General features: G+C 39.4%; 1 protein-coding gene across 2 annotated transcripts in view; it reads left to right on the top strand.

The window, feature by feature from the left end:
• Positions 1-904: 904 nt before the first annotated feature.
• FNDC3A (fibronectin type III domain containing 3A) overlaps positions 905-10,611 on the top strand; it is a 227,413-nt gene continuing 217,706 nt past the window's right edge. The window contains exon 1 of one of the 2 annotated variants that reach the window (XM_011998601.1): positions 905-1,173. The gene's annotated coding sequence lies outside the window, so the exon portion shown is untranslated. Of the gene's footprint in view, positions 1,174-1,554; positions 1,864-10,611 lie in introns of those variants that run through there. The other variant, XM_011998603.1, reaches the window with a different exon arrangement.

Raw genomic sequence — 10,611 nt, 5'->3', positions numbered from 1 at the left:
TTCTTTAAGAATATAGAGCATAAGCACGTTTTAAAGATACTTCTGTAGAACAGTTTTAAAAATAGATCTATTTTAAAAGATCGCACAATTAATACACTGAAATAAATCCCGGACATGCAGCTTGTTATATCCATCACCATTTTTGAAAGGGCAGTTCCTGGGGTTGGACTCCCCGGCCCAAGGACTACCCCCTCCCCAGGTCTTCGGTGGCAACTGTAAGTCAGCAGCCCTCAGGCATTATTGCAGCGCCCCACATTGCTTCAGGTTTCAGGAAGTCGCTGCTGTGTTCACTTGTAAGTCTTCGTGCTGTTGTAAAAATTGAGGTTTTTCACGCGATTTGGCTGGCGAAGAGACCACGAAGCCACCCCCCACGTTTTCAACTGAGTAAATATCGAAATATTTTTGCTTGCTATCCAGATCCCGGGTTCGAAGTATTTGGGATTAGAAACCTCCAAGCCCATTTCAGCGGCTTCCTTGTCCTTGGAGGGAGTGTCTTTTCAAGCACCTGCCAGCCTTAAGTTCGGGTGCCTTCGGAAAGGGGCTGACAGGGTGCGTCTCGGGGGAGCCTTTTGAAATGTGGATTGAGAATTGTGTGAGTGGCTCTAGGAACCCCCATGAACTCCACTTTTCCTGAGTGTGGCTCCGAGCCTGGCCACAGCGGATGCTACCACTAGCCAGGCGCAGCCGGGCCTGGGGAGAAAGCCGGAAGCCCAAGAGGGTGTGGGCGCTCCGGGAGCCAAACGCGGCCGTTCAGCCGCCACACGCCGGTGGCCCTGCGGGCACTCGCGTTCCGGTGAGAGAGCCCCGGCGCCGCGGGCTCCAGGCGGGGGTTCGGGGTCCCGGCCGAGGGCGCCGTCGGCGGGGCCCGCGCAGCCGCACTCGGCGCACCGACTTCGGGCTCCTCCTCCCGGCTCCGTAGTAAGCATGGCGGCGGCGGCGTTCGTGGTCCCTCGGGTGAAACAGAAAGCGGGAGCTACGCGGAGAGGGAGCGAAGAGAGGGGCTGAGGCGGCGGCGTCACTGCCAGGAAACAACCCCAACAGTCAGCGCGCCGGCGGCCGCGGCGGCCCTCAGAGCTGACTCTGCAGCTGAGGTAGAGAGAAAACGATCAGGAACCCTAAGAAGAGGCGCCAGAGGAGCCGCCTTCTTCTGCCTCAGAACGGCGTGAGTCGGAGGTGAGAGCGCGGGCACTCCCTCCGCGAAAGGCGGGGGACACCGAGCCGTCCCAACCCCGTCCCGCCCCGGAGGAGGCGCCGCGGAAACCGTTAGGCTGGGACTGAGGGCCGGGGCACCCTCCAGGGCTCGGCCCCGTCGAGGGACCCGGGCCACCCCTTTCTGTGGGCGCGCTGTGGGCAGGGGGCAGTGGGGCCGGGGACAGGACCCGTCAACTAGTCTGGCACCTGCCGGGGCCGAGCCTAGCCAGGACGCGCTTGCGGGGGCGCGGCCGGGGGCGCCATCCAGCCCGAGGGAGGTGGCGCGGGTGCGCGGGCAGCCCTCCCCTCTGTCCCCCGCCTACTCCCCGCGGCGAGCCGCGTAGCGCCGGAGGGCTCGGGGGCGGGGGCGGAATCCTTCCGAGAGGATCGCCCAGCACCCGCCGCGCCTTCGGCTTTGGACGCCCGGCAGCCGCCGAACTTGAACGCTTTTCTGAAGAGAGTTTTCCCCGCTCATCTTGGGGTTAAAACCTCGAAAACCCGCCCTCTGTGTTTGATCCTGCGTGGCTGCCTCCAGTACCTGGCAGTTCCTCTCCCGGGGCGAGTTAACCACCTGTTCCGTCGGGAGGTGGACTCGAGGCTGCAGTCCTCGCCCAGTTTTAATCTGAATCTTCGAACTTTTGACACGGCTTTGGAAACGACGTCATGTGTTAGGTAAAGAAAATGAACAGATAATTTCGCTGTCAAATTGCGAGCAGAAGAGGGGCTGTTTTAATGGATTTGGTCGTTAATTGTTCTTTTATTCAACTGTTGGCGTTACAAGCCTTGGGATATTTGAGAGGGTGGAATGCGATGATTTGCTGGGGGTGCTAGAGATTGTGAATTCGAGATTTTCTTTTGTGAGGTTTTTACGTAAGTTCCTTTGGACACCTTTGTGTCTGACCATCAATTAAATAAGAGTCACCGGCTGATGAGATTTTTTTTTTCTTTTTACGGTATAATCATTGTGTGTTCGCTATGGGTTTTTAAAACTGAACAACGTAATTATTTTGCTTCTTACCGTGGTCGTGTTTTTAGTTCTTGAAACCAAAGTGTGTATGCTTCTGTATTGTAGGAATGAAATAACAGTTGAACTCTTACTATAATATTTTATCACCATGCTGTTACCAGCTCCAGTACTAAACATATGCCACTCAGGAGTTTGAGCCATATGTTAGGCAGAAACGAATTGAGTTTTGTGGTGCTGATCTTGTATTTGGATAAATATTTAGTTTTTGCGTATTTACTAACTCTTGTCATCTTGTATCACCTACAGATGTTCAAGTGAGTTGAATCCCCTGCCTTTTGGATATTTTCTTGGTTGAATTAATTTTTCTTAAGTAATGAGATAAAGTACTCACTGAGACAGATGGTGGCCCAACAGAAAACAATGATGGATTTTTACCACATCTTTTGTAAAATATAACCTGAAATGTTGCTTTTAGCTTTGTAGCCTACTAATCTTGCTTTCTAATAACACCGGTTAGTGGGAAGAAGGGATGATGACAGGAGAAATATCTTGTTACATTTTTAATGTTAAATCTTATATTTAAATTTTTTAGCACTACTTCCTTAAATTTTACTATATTGTCTTGTTTGATTTCATAGATCATCTGTTAGTTTTCTATGTGTAGGTTAACTGGAAATTTTTTTATCCCAGGCTGGCTACCATTAGCCACCTGTATGCTTCCGAATTAACTCCCTCTTTTTCCCTTTTGTCTGAATCCTCCAAATCATTGAATGCTCAGGAAAAATAAAATCCTGGTTAACAGTGTCAAGCATAGTTATAAGGGTAATTAATTTCTCCCAAATTAATGATAAGCATTAAAAAAAACATTCTAGGATTATCTTCTTTTGGTGACGTCTGTCTTCACTTCCTCTCTCCATGTGAGTAATTGAGACCTGATTTATTTTAACACACATTTAATGATTACTCTTTACTAGTCACATTTCTACAATATAATAGTAAGCATATTTTATTACTAATTTAAAAATTTCTCCCTCTTCCCTGACCAGCCAGACATAGCTAAGGGCTGAGAGATCCTTAACCCCCTGGAAAAAAGAGGGAATGCATGATTCATATTCTCATTGTCTTATGTAGTTTTAGGCAAAGAGCATTTAATTTATACTTTATCCAGTTTTAATAATATTTGCGCTGTTTTAAAACATTTGTATGTTTTAAAATGTTCATGACATCCAGGGCTTGTGTATTTTATAATCTGCCTGTATTTTTAAAATACAATTTGATGAAGTAACCAAAAGGGTTTTTTTTTTAAAAAACATTGTTGGTGCATTTTTGAATGAAAATGAATCTCGATCGTGTCTTTGAGAATGTTGTAGGAATATGCACATGATTTCCTATTAGCCAGATAACTAAGTGATTGGTGTTTCTGGTTTTTTTTTTTTTTTTTTTTTTAGCAATGCCTAGAACACTTCAAATAAATTCACAATATTGTAATTCCAAAGGTTTAGAATATGGTGCATATTTATTCCATTGAGCCTTTTACTGCTTCAGTTTTATCACACTGCAAAAGAAGAAATATGGCCCCCATGTGTATTAATGTTAAGAACTACTTGTTAAAAGGAAATTAGTAGCCATTAATGTTAAAAGGCAAATTTTGTACTTTTACATGTATTGTGAGCTTTTATAATTTTCTTAATATTTTGGTCTTATTTCGGAGAATTATTCAGTGGTCTCTTTTTATATCTAGATTTATTCTTACCTTTCTATCGTCCCACTATTGTGATTTTGCTTGTCTTTAATATACACTTTCAAGTTTTCTGTGTAGCCTATGGTCTTCCATCAGGTTCCTTTGTGGGTGTCATCTTTCAATCTTTCCAATCACTTATCACCCGTTTACCAGTCCTTGGGCTATTTTTTCCTCCGAGATTGAGAACTGCCTCTGGGAGATGGCATGTGCTTACAGGGTGATGCGATGTTATTAAAGTGGGGATGCAGACATAGTGTGATGTCTTTCTTCCTTCAAGTAGTTTACAAACTAGTTGGGGGTACTAGACTAATAGTATCATTAGCCAAAAGTATAATATGGTATTATTAAGTTGTGTGACACCAACTGGAATTTAAAGGAAAGTGAAGCCAGTGAGGGCTAGAAAAATCCTGGAAGGCATTTGGAGGAAGTCAGAGGAAACTTAGAAACGATTTAGATAACAAAGAGAAAGGCATTCCAAAAGAGATTCACAGGCAGAGTTGGAAGTAGTAGTAGAATAAGTAGTCCAAGAACATCCAAGGACAGAAATTGGGACGAAGAAAGTAAGTTAGGTCGAGATGTTAGCTTAAGCACCAGGGCATCAGAAGAGGAAAATAGGCACAGCTGGACAAGACAGTTTGTATCATTAGGAACCTATCACTGAAAGAACTATACCTCAGCTTTGACATATTAATAGCGTAAGCTTTCTGTGTAATGGATAGCTTGTATGTGTCTGTTTATATGGCTTAGATCAGGGGTCGGCAAACTTTTTCTGTGGAGTGCTAGATAATTAAATATTTTAGGTTTTGCAGGCCATTTACAGTCTTGGTTGAATGTTCCTGTTTGTTTGTTTTTAATAATCTTTTAAAAACATAATTTTTTTTTTTTTTTTTTTTGTGATGGAGTCTCGCTCGATTGCCCAGGCTGGAGTGCAGTGGCCAGATCTCAGCTCACTGCAAGCTCCGCCTCCTGGGTTTACACCGTTCTCCTGCTTTAGCCTCCCCAGTAGCTGGGACTACAGGCGCCTGCCACCTCACCCGGCTAGTTTTTTGTATTTTTTAGTAGAGAGGGGGTTTCACCGTGTTAGCCAGGATGGTCTCGATCTCCTGACCTCGTGATCCGCCCGTCTCGGCCTCCCGAAGTACTGGGACTACAGGCTTGAGCCACCGCACCCGGCCAAAAACATAATTTTTACATTGTCTCAAGAGCCAAACAAAAACAAGCCATCTGTGGACTGGATTTGGCCAGGGGACCTAGTTTGCTGACTCCTAGGTAATAATTGGCAAAGTAATTGTCCATATAGCCCATACTGTGAAATGTCTTGTATCATCTTGTCTATGTGGTGGTTTGGTGCGTTTTATGACTATCATGTATATATTTTTCCTTATGTTATCCTAAAAGAAAATATGCAGAAATAAGTGCTACTGTAATTGTTATTTTGTGGCCAGACTTCTAACAAGAGCCTAGAATAGGTCTCAGAATTAGGAAGTGAAAGATGAAAAGCCTTTGAGTCAGGCCTTACTGCAGTGAAAATAGCTACACAGTGGCTTGATTTAGAATTTGTATAAGGGTAGGTATATCAGCTGCCTGTGCTGGTTTTACATTTTTTTAAAACACAACTGGCAGGTTAAAAACCTTGTCTAGGGTGCTGGTGGTCTGTAAGTGACAACAGGGGAGCAGGCAGTAGGGAACTTTGTTTTTAGAAGTAGTCTAGGATGAGTTAATAAAGGGACAAACAGACATTCTACAGTACTCAAGGAAGAATCACTGTGTTATGGAACAGTCTAATAATTGATATTTACATTGATGAGCTTGAGTCATCAAGAAAAGATTGTATCATGTTCACATTAAGGCATGGAAGGAAGACCTAGAGATCTCTACAAATATTTCAATTAAGATTATTTTAAGATAAGTTATGGTGATTTAAAAGAGATAAATATCAGTTATTTTGAAAAGTAATTTACATGAAACATGTCTGAAGTTTTTAAATTTATAGATATGCATTTCTAAGGCAGTTCTGTTTTCTTCAGTATACTATGGTTCATATGCCATTACCAGGTGGATAGTGATGCCTCAGGCTATGGCTGCACAAATCAATTGGCTGGGGCTACTGTATTTTTTGTGGCATCAAGAGAGCAAGAATACATCATGAGAGCATTTTTTCATTAAGCAGGCATCAGTACGTTCCGTATATTGGGGTTAGTAGTAGGTGCTGGAAAAAGTACAGATGTGTAAGATGGGAAGCTACCTGGACGGAATCAATGATGTTTCTTTCTTCCTGTTAAAAACATTAAAACCAACCAAACAAAATAATGAAACTTAACTTTTGTACTTTAATTTATTATTAGCATTTTTCATACTTAGTAAGTACATACACTACCACAATTTTAAGGCAGTATAAACCTTTTGATTTAAATAACAGCCTTCATAAATTGTCACTTAATACAATTTATACTTTTTAAATTTTACTGTAAGAAGAAATTCATGCCCTCCCTGTTTTTTTGTGAATGCTTGAAACAGCTTCACTATTCCAGCTGTTTATGTTTGCTAAACAGGAGATAAAGTACCTTGGATGGTAACTCAAAAGCCTAGATCTGAGTTCCAACTTCACCACTTATTAGCTATATGATTTTGGGTTAGTTTCTTGCAATCTTGGTTTTCTAAGCATTAAAATGGAGAATAATATCTATCCTGTTTTCCTCACAGATATTGTGAGAACCCACAGAGATGTTGGAAACCATAAAAACATTAAAGTACATACCATAAAAGTGCTTACATTAATACTACTATATTGGAAGCAATGCAGCCTTTTTTTTTTCTTTTTTTTTTAAAAAAAAAAAGACCAGAGTTCAAGCTTTATCCTCCAAAATTCTGTAAACATAGTATGTTTCCAGTAAACATTCAGTTTACTCAAAAGTTTTAACATCTTTCTTGGCATAGAGAATGCATATACAAATTTTCCATTCCTATTCATCTTTCAGTACAGTTCATATCCAGTGTCTCTGTCCCTTTTTGCAAGGGAAACTGATCATCTCTGTCGAACAACTTCAGCTGTTCTTTCCATAGTGGGGCAAAAATATGCAAAAAGTGCATTCCTTATGATTTTCTTTTTTCAAGGGGAAGACTGTTTCTGTATTTCTAGTAATAAGGTCTACTTGTTGAGCTCATTGAATTTTAGACCCTATACTTGCTTATTTTAAAAATCCTATACAAACCTACCAGATATATGGCGGTATTTTCGTTTTACAGCTGAACTATACTTCTGATTGACTTCCATATCTCTTCCTCCCTCACGTCTTGAGATCTCTTATGGACTAGGTGCTAGAAATACAAAGTGCAATGTATACTTTGAAGTAAGCCTTGGTGTGAAAGTTACCTAAGTTTGGTAAATTAGATTGTGTATGTTAATCAGCCTCTATCAGAAATGCTGGGAAAAAAAGGGTTGTATTTGTTTTTTTTCCTCAGAATCCATATTTTCATATATATTTGAACTTTTTAAAAGTTAAATGATTTCACTTCACTGTCTACTTCTTCAGTGAGGGATTACTTTAATTGGTTTATGTATATTGTCTTCTAAACCTACAGACACGTAATTTGGGAGGCGAAAAAATCTTCTTATCTAGGGGTTCTAAACAGATATTTAAGTACACTTTAAATCACAGTTTACACTTTTATTAGAAAATAGGTACGTGCTTTGCTTTGTAGAAGTATGTGTCATATACAGCAGCTACTTTTGTTGAGCCATAACTTGAAGAATTTATTTCATTTACTTTAAAATCAGTTTTTCTTAAGATTTGCTTAAATAAAAAGTGAAAAATCAAAATTTGTGATTTTATTAGGTTTAAATCTTCTAGTTTTTTTTTTTTTTTTTTGGTTTTCTTAAGACAGACATTCTCAATTATGTCTTTGTTCTTACGACTTGATTTTTTTCCGTGTAATATTTTCATTTGCAATATATACTTTAAAAAAACCATTTTTAGCATAGTACCTTCATAGTTTATGAAATACCTTTTTGTTTCTTTGGTAATTATTAGGATCAGCTTTTCTCGATGCTTCACATTGGTATTCCTTAAATGCCATAGTATGTTAGCAATTTTGTTTTAATCACTTGAACCTTACTAAAACTGGCCTAATGTGTGTGATAGAGTAGCCTTTGGGTAAAATGTAGGGGCAACTGCCCCTGCAACCATCTTTTAGGCTGCTTCCAGGATATTTAAAAAACATGAATTTATTCCGATCATTCCCCAGTTTTAGAAATTGAAATCACAACACAATTCTTGCTGCCTTAATTATAATTTCCTTTGTCTTTGAGAGTCCATACTCTGTTAATATCCTATTGTGTCAACATTGCTTACCTCTTTACAACTTTGTAATATAGTATAGAGAACATGTTTCACATTAGGCAGCCATAGGATTGTTTGTTGACTTCTCATACTGGCTGTATAGAAACACGAGTGTGCTACTTTACCTGTATGAGCCTTGGTGCCTTCATTTTACAGTGTAGTAATAATAGTAGCTGTCTCCTAATATAGACTGTACAAGAATTAAAAGATCCTATATAGCATGACAAGTGAAATGCTTGCCATAGCATATTTATATCTAGAACTTTGACATACATGCCTAATCATTGTCACTCAGGCATCCTGCATATCATTCATTTATTCATTTGTCTATCATTTGTTGAACATTTAAAATGTCCTAGATACTTAGAATATGAATGTCGAATGTCACAAAAATGAATGTCACACTCTCTCCCCTTTAGAAATTTACAGAACGGGATGAGAGAGAATGATATGTAAATAAATACATATTTTTAAATAATTAAAATATGTCGGGTCTTTTCACTTGTGTGAGTCCTTCCTGCCTTTTAATATTTAACTGTTAATTGTTTCCATAATACCCACAGAATATCTGGTTGTATATATCATACTGTAATGTATATATATTTTTTACTTGTCTAAATCAGCTATTCAACTATGAACTCCTTGAGTTTGACAAGTACTGCTGGAGTCAGCAACTTTTTTTTAATATAAGAGAAGATAGTAAATATTTTAGGCATTGTGGGCCATATGGGCTCAGTTGCAACTACTTAAACTTGCTATAGGAGCACAGAAACAGCCATAGATAAATTATAAACAATGGACGTGACCATGTTCCTATTAAACTTCATTTATGAAACTAGGCAGCAGAACAGATTGGGCCTACAGGCTTTAGTTTGCTAACCTCTGCAATGCTGCATGCATACCCTGTGCTTGACAAATAAAAGGCACTTAGTAAATAATATGATTAATAGGTATTAAACACTATGTATGTTCTGGCTGCTATTGCAAAAAACTTTACATGTTTAAGTTTACTTAAGCCTTACAACATCTCTCTGCGGTAGATGCTATTATCACCAAATGTCATAGAGTAATAATAGAAGTAGTTTCATTAAAAGATAGGAACGTGACATAGGTCCAAAAGTCTTAGACAATACATTAAGAACAAGAAAAATAACCCGTAAAGAAAGGGGGGAATGTATCACTATTATTATTTAGAGTTGATGTGACTGCTTACAAATACAAATAAATATAATACAAATACAAATAAAAAATACAAGATAATGGAAAATGATTTGAGTTAAAGAATTTCAGTAAGCTGACTGGCTATAAAATAAAGTTAGAAAATTCATTAGCCTTCTTATATATCAACAATAACCAACTATGAAATACAGTAATAAGAAGTAGCAGCCTAAACTGTAAAATACTTAAGATTTTAAAATGTGTAAAAGCTATGTGAAGAAAACTGCAAAAAGATGTGAATGGATGGAAGAATATTCCTGAATGTGTCAACTTAATGCTATAAAAATGGCAGCTTTTACTAAATTATTCTATAAAGTCAATGTAGTTCTAATCAGAAATTCAACAGGATTTTAAAAATGGAGTTTGACAAACTGATGGTTCAAGTTTTGAGAAGGGAGCTTGCACAAGAATTTCAAAAAAAGTATAATAAATGGGAATATACCCATCAAAGGTCAAAACATTATAAAATTACAAGTATTAAAATAAGAATTTGGGGTAGGAATAGGCATATTGATCAAAGGAATAGAATAATAAATTCAGGAGAAGATCCATGGATAAAGAGGAATTGTATGATAAATGAATGGAAGAACTAGTCTATAAAGGGTCTAACTGAAGTAAGTCTGTCTAATTGAAGTAAAGATAGTTGGGTACCCACTTCATGACACTCTCAAAACTAAGTTTCAGGTGGACTAAATGGTTTTGTTTTGTTTTTTGTTTTTGTTTGTTTGTTGTTTGTTTGTTTTTGAGATAGAGTCTCGTGCTGTCGCCAGGCTGGAGTGCTTTGGTGTGATCTCGGCTCACTGCAAGCTCCGCCTCCTGGGTTCAAGCAATTCTCCTGTCTCAATCTCCTGGGTAGCTGGGCTTACAGATGCTCACCACCACGCCCAGCTAATTTTTGTACTTTTAGTAGAGACAGGGTTTCACCATTGGCCGGATGGTCTCTATCTCTTGACCTTGTGAACCGCCCGCCTCGGCCTCCCAAAGTGCTGGGATTACAGGCGTTAGCCACCGCACCCGGCCCCAGCTGGACTAAATGTTGATAAATAAAAAATGTTAAAGATCAGATGGCTGTAGATGTGTGGTATTATTTCTGAGGACTCTGTTCTGTTCCATTGGTCTATATCTCTGTTTTGGTACCAGTACCATGCTGTTTT

Source organism: Mandrillus leucophaeus, unplaced genomic scaffold, assembly GCF_000951045.1.
Source record: "Mandrillus leucophaeus isolate KB7577 unplaced genomic scaffold, Mleu.le_1.0 Scaffold577, whole genome shotgun sequence".
Lineage (NCBI taxonomy): Eukaryota > Metazoa > Chordata > Mammalia > Primates > Cercopithecidae > Mandrillus > Mandrillus leucophaeus.
This window is presented reverse-complemented; position numbering and strand designations above follow the sequence as displayed.